General features: G+C 38.2%; 1 pseudogene; it reads right to left on the bottom strand.

Moving 5' to 3' along the window:
• Positions 1 to 4,466: 4,466 nt before the first annotated feature.
• LOC122728685 overlaps positions 4,467 to 8,310 on the bottom strand; it is a 46,666-nt pseudogene continuing 42,822 nt past the window's right edge.

Genomic DNA, 8,310 nt, shown 5'->3' with positions numbered 1-8,310 from the left:
TTCTAGTTCCCTTTTCCTACTGGTAAATTTCTCCTGGGGTATTTATATTGGGTAAGCTGTTTTTCCTTTATTGTCATTATGGTTTTGTTTCAGAAATTCTGTATGTCAACACAATTCCTGAACCACAGTGTCATCCTAGAACTCCACACCCCCCCCCCCTTAGTGCCTGGGTTCTCTTTATCTGGAATATTCATCTAACCATGTGGCCTCACAGTGGAATATTTCTCCACTAGGTGGGCTCCCTTTTCTCAAATGGTGAATTACTCTCTGGGCCAATATTTTAGCGGGGGGAGGCCAATTTTATCTGTCTCCCTCCTACCTTTAATGAGTTGTCTATCTGACCAGGTGGCAGAATGGATAGAGTGCTAGACCTAGAGTCAAGAGGACCTAAGTTCAAATCTGGCCTCAGACACTTACAACTTTGTGACCCTGGGCAAGTCACTTTTCCCAATTGCTATAAAACAATATCAGGCCATCTCCAATCATCCTGATCTATATCTTTCTACTGGACCCAGATGGCCCTAGAAGAGAGTAAGGTTGGTGATCTTGCACAGCCCTCCCTCACTTAAATGAAATTCACTGAAAGTTATGACATCACTTCCCAGTGTCATGGTCCCCTTAAAGAATGAAGGACAAACAGAAAAGTTCCAGGAATACCAAAGCTAACTTTCTTTTTGTTTATATTTGTATTACTAGTGGGTAGCATGATGTCTGGGAAATAGTAAGCAACTAACAAATCTTATTGCCTGCTTACATATGGAGTCCATAAGAAAGTAGGTCAAGTTTAGAGAGCCCATGGACAAAAAGGGTAACTCATAGCTCCTCCTTTCTGGAATCTCCTTTCTCCCCTTTGTGGGATACTCATTAAGTTCCCCTTAGGACATGTGCTCTTCTGCTTGACTTCCTATATCAAGTCCTGAAGCTAATTCCCTATAGTGTTTTTCATTTGCCTTTGATTCCTGATATAGACATTATATCAAGCTGTTCTGGTGATAATGCTCAGACTATGACACCAATGAGAAATCTGAACTCCCCCAACCCCTTGTAGTTCACAAGGTTTTCTCAACGATGTGAGGAAGGTGGGTGTGGTGAGAAGAGAGGAATATGACTCCAAGATCAGGATTCTCCTCCCATCCTTACTCCACTCTACCCCCGAGTGTTTCTTTGTCATAAGCTTTGCTGGAAGATTCCTACCACTAACCTGCTAGATGCTCCAAGGCTTGGATCCTGAATTGGCTAGCACTTTTATATAAAAATCCAAAGGGGGTGACCAAGTCCCCTTAATCTGAATATACTTCCTATACACAGTAATTTCAATTTATCCAATGGCTTTCAAGGGAATTCTGAATTTATTGATTGACTTTTCACTTTTAATCTAAAGTCATTGGTTGATTGATTGATTAAACAGAGATACTTAGGTCCAGTTATCATTTCAGATTATTTCAAATGAGTTGTCTGGTCTCTGTGTAATGATTGTGGGAAATATATTACATACTTAAAATGATGAAGAAGTATGCTATAGTACATAGAGGACTAGAATTGAAGTCAGAAATATATGAATTCTAATCTCACCTCCAATACATACTGGCTATATGACTATAGCAAGGGTGCCTTACTTTTCTGAGACTTAAGTAACTCTCTAATATTAACCGCCAAGTTGTAGAAAGGTAGCGTCTGTGTTACTGGGATCAGTTCTTGCAGTGATGAAACTTTAATCTTTGGTAAACATTTAATCATTTATTTAACATACACTTATTCAATTCTTACTGTCTTCAAGACATTTTGTCAGGTTCTGGATATGTAAAAACAAAAATGAAATTATACTTGCCTTCAATTAGCTTATAGTCTATTGGTGAGGTTGAGGACTAAGTCATGTGTATAGATAAGTAAACAGAAAAAATAGGTAAGAAGTAACAGCAATAATTTGCCATGAGAAAGGCACTAGTAAGGTACTGGGGTGAGGGTTGTTGTGATGTAAAACTTTTGTAGAGAGTGGCACAAACTCTTTTCAAAACATAGTTGTTAGCAATTTCAGGTAGCAGGCTTCCACCAGTCGCAGACGACCATGGATCAGCGCCTTGAAGAGCCACAGGCCACAGTGTGGCTGTGCAGTCCAATGTGGGAGCCGCAGCTCCTGCCGCAACGTGGACGTCAGAAAACTCTGTGTGTGTGTGTGTGTGTGTGTGTGTGCCTGAGCAAGCAGGAGTAAAGTCTCAGTACAGACAAAGGATATAAGTCAACAAAATTTGGTAACAGGCAATATAGTTCTAAAAGGAGAAAGGAGTGAAGGTGGTAGCAACAACTGGGTTGTAAGTCAAGGCTGTTTATAAATGGTGAACTGGAAGGTCTATGAACAATAATTTTATTGGAATAAGACTTCTCAAAACCATAGCTGTAATCGATGTGACTCAGTAAATATTTGCCAGGAATCGTGCTAAATGTTATTAATATAAAGAAAGACAAAACGCTGTCATGACCATCTTGAAGCTTACAAAAAAAGTCCAAGAGGCCTCTCTGGAGGACTAATAAGTTTAGGATCCAGGAATCTAGGTAATCCAAACACAACAGCCCAATAGAACTAGACAAAAAGAATTTCAATTGTCTATGCTCTTTATTCTGCCAATGCAAGCAAGTTCTTCAGCTTTTTCTTGCTTAGCTGGGCCTGCACTCCCACTTTTCCTGATCTCCTTAGCAAAAGTGCTGTCAACTTCATTATCTTCCTTGGCAACTATACACTCTTCATGGATATTGTCATAGCATTACCATTTTGAAATCACACACCCTAAAGGGCTGGTGCAAATTGAGAACAACAATTACATCATGGTGACAGGGTCAGTTGAAGGGTTCAAGGTCAATGAATTAAAATTGTAATACCGTTTTAGAAGCACATTTGATGAAATTTCTGAACCTCAATCATTGTAAAAGTTAATCAGACTTTAGCATTTTTAAAAGTTCATTAGAACTCAGGGAAAATGGTTTCACTGACTGAAAAGTAGGAAGGAAATTTAAGAAAAAAAATCATCCCTATTTAATTTTTGGTATTTGATAATTAGGTTGGGGCTAGGGATGATGTCTGTTTTTTCCCTTTGAAGCTGCAGTCACCAGAAAACTGCAGGAGACAAGAAATGTCTCTTGTTGATGCTGACAATTCAGTACACTCAAGCTCATTACCCATTTTCTATAATAAAGTCATTCATTGAACCTTTTAAGTGCCCCTTGGACAGATACATCCTGAAAACTTAATGTGGAGTGAAAAGGGGGGAAAAGTTATTTTATATTAATAACACTTTTGGAAACCATCCACTAAATCTCTTCAAATGTCTTTAAAATCCTATAATGGATTTTCACAAAGAATTGTATTTTCACTTCCACATACTTTTAGGCCATTTCCAAAGTGGGCCCATTCTTTGCTCTCCCAGGTGTGTTGGTGGATTTCCACAGCCCCATTTAGTAGAAGAGTCGTGTTTTATAAACAGATTCACCAGAAGAGTCTTTAGTTCTCTGAAATGTTGGTGTCTGGAATTCTCTCCAGGGCTATATTTTTCAATTTCTTTTGGCCATATGTTCTTGATCTCATGAAACCCCTAGCAATTATGCACACTTTTCTCTTAATGTGATTGTTTCTCATAATAATACTGTCATGGTCAGGCTGTGTGGTGCATTCTCCAGACCCCTGCCCCCATTCTCACTCATATAAAATTTAAATAACATCTATAATCCTGATATTATAAAGCTAGGAGTAGTAGTGGTGGGTGCTGGGAGGGAAACAGTAGCATTTTATTCTGGAAGGGAGTTACCCTCAACATTTTTGTTCTTTGTTCCACTGGTGAACTTCTACCTATCGAGGAAAGGCTGTGTAGCTGTACCTTAATGTCACTCAGAGGATAGAGTAGAGTTCAGACATGGTGGATTCCACAGGAGAGTTTACAAACAAATTTGCCAATGTTGGATAACAGTGATTCTTGTATATTGTAACATTTCATCATCTACAAATAGATAGTTTCTTTAGGGGCCTGTGTGTGTATCCCATGTTTATTATACACATAGCCACATGGGTCTATGTAAATGCAGTTCCCAATAAAGAATGAATAGAATATATCTCTGGAATCTTTTCCATTCTTCTCCAAGGGAGACTTGGATTCCTACCTGTAGAGAAATAGGAAATTAGGATGATTAGGCTGGTCTGCTCTGATCTTCTCAGAGAGTGGGTACTGGATAAGAATTATTTATATTTTCTTTAAATTTTGTTTGTATAGGGCACATACATTTTTAAAATTCAAGCTACTTTCTTAGTCATTATCTTTTTTTCCCCCCATCAGTACCAAGTCACTTTATTGGCATGTAAATGGTGGTATTTTTTTTTTGGTACAGATTATGAAAAGTTTAGATAACCAAAATATACATGTACTGAAAGATAGGAGGAGTGGTACCCACAGCTCCCAGGTGTGGGGGAGGCCAGGTGTGGCTTAGCACTCATTGTCTCTATCTCCAAGGCTGTGCTTCTCAAAAAGATGTTCTGCCATGTCAGTATTGGGGGTCCCCATTTTGTACAGGTGGGTTAGGTGATCACCCAGTTGTCTGGTGGACTTCACCTGTTCATCCAGGTAGTGGTTTCAACTAAATCACAGAAATGGGGATCATTTTTGTCAGTTGCTAGCTTGTGCAGTTCCAGTAATGACTGATTGACATTTTTTTTCCAAGGTCAGAGCATACTCCATTGCATTCAGTTTGCTCTCCCAGTTAACAGGGTCTGGTCTTTGTTGTCTTGCAGGAAGATGCAGCCACCTCGTTGGTTCTGTAGTTTCATCAGCTTCTCAGCATGCTCCCACTCCTCATGGGACTGTTGTAGGAAATACTTGGCAAAGTTCTTCAGGGCCAGGTCATCTCGGGTGAAGGAGTAAGGCATAGACAGGTAGATGTAGGAGGCATAGAGCTCCAGGTTGATCTGCTGGTTGATGGCAGACTCAAGGTCCTTGTGGTAGTTCTGTCCCACCTGAGAGTGAGATGAGGTCATCATGATGGCAGAGATGGTGGAGGTGGCTTAGACAAGGAAGTAGAGGGAGGAGGTGGCTGCACAGTGGCTGCGACTGAGGCTGAGGATAGGGCAACTGAGGTGAATGGCTCTGCTCGAAGTGTAGGATGGGGAAATGTTCATTAGTGGGGGTGAAGGTGGAGAGGTGGCTAAGGGTGACTGGCCAGGAATCAAGCATCGGGTTCCATTCAAGCACTATTGAAGCAGGAAACCACAGCGACTCCCCTTCCCTGCACTTCTGGCCAGTCATTATCTTTTTTTTTTTTTTCCTGCATTAGTCATGTAATAAGAGAAGAATCAGAGCAAAAAGGAAAAATCTCAAAAAAGAAAAACAACAACAAAAACAATAGAAGTAGTATGGTTCAATATGCATCCAGATTCAACAGTTCTTTTTGTTTGTTTGTTTTCTGGATTTGGAGAGCATTTTCCATTATGAGTCCTTTGGAAATATCTTGGACCATTGTGTTGCTGAGAAAAATAAAGTCTATTACAGTTGATCAACACACAACATTGTTGATACTGTGTACAATGTTCTCCTGGTTCTGTTCATCTCACTCATCATCAGTTCATGCAAGTCCTTCCAGGTTTCTCTGAACTCTACCTGCTCATCATTTCTTACAACAAAATAGTATTCCATTGCATTCATATACCACAACTTGTTCATCCATTTCCTAATTGATGGGCAACCCCTCAATTTCCAATTCCTTGCCACCACAAAAAGAGCAGCTATAAATATTTTTGAACATGTGGGTCCTTTTCCCTTTTATATGATCTCTTTGGGAAAAAGACCCAAAAGTGGTATTGCTGGGTCAAAGGGTATGCACAGCTTTATAGCCCTTTGGGCTTAGTTCCAAATTGCTCTCCAGAATGGTTGGATCAGTTCACAGATCTACCACCAATGCATTAGTGTTCCAATTTTCCCACAGCTTCTCCAACATTTATTATTTTCCTTTTTTGTTATATTAGCCAATCTTATAGGTGCCAGGTGGTACCTCAGAGTTGTTTTAATTTGCATTTCTCTAATCAATAGTAATTTAGAGCATTTTTTTATATGGCAATAGATAGCTTTGATTTCTTCATCAGAAAACTGTCTATTCATATCCTTTGACCATTTCTCAATTGGGCAATGACTTGGATTCTTATAAATTTGATTTAGTTACCGATATATTTTATAAATGAGACCTTTATCCAAAATACTGGCTATAATTTTTTTCCCCAATTTTCTGCCTCCCTTCTAATTTTGGCTGCATTGCTTCTGTTTGTACAAAACCTTTTTAATTTAATATAATCAAAATCATCCATTTTGCATTTCATAACATTCTCTATCTCTTGTTTGGTCATAAACTGTTCTCCTTTCCATAAATCTGAGAGGCAAATTATTCCTTCCTCTCCTAGTTTACCTATGTCTAAATCATGTACCAATTTTGACTTCATTTTAGTATATGGTATAAGATGTTGGTCTATGATGAGTTTCTGCCTTACTCTCTTCCAGTTTTCCCAGTAATGTTTTTCTTTTCTTTTCCTTTTTTTTTTTTTTTTGGTGAGGCAATTGGGGTTAAATGACTTGCCCAGGGTCACACAGCTCGTAAGTGTCAAGTGTCTGAGGCCAAATTTGAGCTCAGGTCCTCCTGAATCCAGGGCCAGTGCTCTATCCACTGCACCACCTAGCTGCCCCCTTACCCAGCAGTTTTTGTCAAATATTGAATTCCTATCCCAGAAGATGGAGTCTTTGGGTTTATCAAATAGTACATTACTAAAGTCATTTACTACTGTGTCTCCTGTGCCTAACCTATTCCATTGATCCTCCACTCTATTTCTTAGCCAGTACCAGATGACTGCTTCAGATTTGGTATAGCTGGCTCACCCTCCTGTGCATTTTTTTTTCATTATTTCCCTTGATATACTTGGCCTTTTGTTTTTCCAGATGATTTTTGTTATTATTTTTTCTATCTCTATAAAATAAGTTTTAGGTAGTCTGATTGGTATGGCACTGAATAAGTAAATTAATTTAGGTAGAATTGTAATTTTTACTATATTAGATTGGCCTATCCACAAGGAATTGATATTTTTCCAATTACTTAGATCTGATTTGATTTGTGTGAGAAGTGTTTTGTAATTGTGTTCATAGAGTTCCTGGGTTTGTCTTGGCAAGTAGATTCCCAAATATTTTATGTTGTCTATCATTACTTTAAATGGAATTTCTCTTTCAAACTCTTGCTGCTGGACTTTGTTGGTTATGTATGGAAATGCTGATTATTTATGTGAATTTATTTTATGTCCTGCTACTTTGCTAAAGTTGTTAATTGTATTAAGTAATTTTTTTAGTTGATACTCTAGGATTCTCTAACTATACCATTATATCATCTGCAAAGAGTGATAGTCTTGTTTATTCCTTGCCTGTTTTAATTCCTTTCATTTCTTTTTTCTTCTCTGATTGATAAGCTAGCATTTCTAGTACAATATTAAATAATAGAGGCAATAATGGATATCCCTGTTTCACCCCTGATCTTATTGGGAATGCCTCTAACTAATTTCCATTACATATAATGCTTGCTGATGGTTTTAGGTAGATACTGCTTTCTATTTTGAGGAAAGCACCACGTATTCCTTTTTTTTTTTTTTTTTTGGTGAGACAATTGGTGTTAAGTGACTTGCCCAGGGTTACACAGCTAGTGTCAAGTGACTGAGGCTGGATTTGAACTCAGGTCCTCCCGAATCCAGGGCTGGTGCTTTATCCACTGCTCCACCTAGCTACCTGGCACCACTTATTCCTAAGCTCTCTAGTGTTTTTATTAGAAATGGGTGCTGTATTTTGTCAAAAGCTTTCTCTGCATCTATTGAGATAATCATGATTTTGGTTGTTGTTTTTTATTGATGTGGTTGAGTATATTAATAGTTTTCCTAATGTTGAGCCAGCCCCGAATTCCTGGTATAAATCCCACCTGGTCATAGTGTATTATCCTGGTGATCACTTGTTGTAATCTCCTTGCTAATATCTTATTTAAGATTTTTGCATCAATATTCATTAGGGAAATTGGTCTATAATTTTCTTTCTCTGTTTTGGCTCTGCCTGGTTTTGGTATCAACACCATATTTGTGTCATAAAAGGAATTTGGTAGAACTCCTTCTTCACTTACTTTTCCAAATAATTTGTATAATACTGAAATTAATTGTTCTTTAAATATTTGGTAGAATTAACTTGTTAACCCATCTGGTTCTGAAGATTTTTTTTGTTAGGAGTTCATTAAAGGATTTTTCAATTTCTTTTTCTGATATGG

Source organism: Dromiciops gliroides, chromosome 5 (assembly GCF_019393635.1).
Source record: "Dromiciops gliroides isolate mDroGli1 chromosome 5, mDroGli1.pri, whole genome shotgun sequence".
In the NCBI taxonomy this organism is placed as follows: domain Eukaryota; kingdom Metazoa; phylum Chordata; class Mammalia; order Microbiotheria; family Microbiotheriidae; genus Dromiciops; species Dromiciops gliroides.
This window is presented reverse-complemented; position numbering and strand designations above follow the sequence as displayed.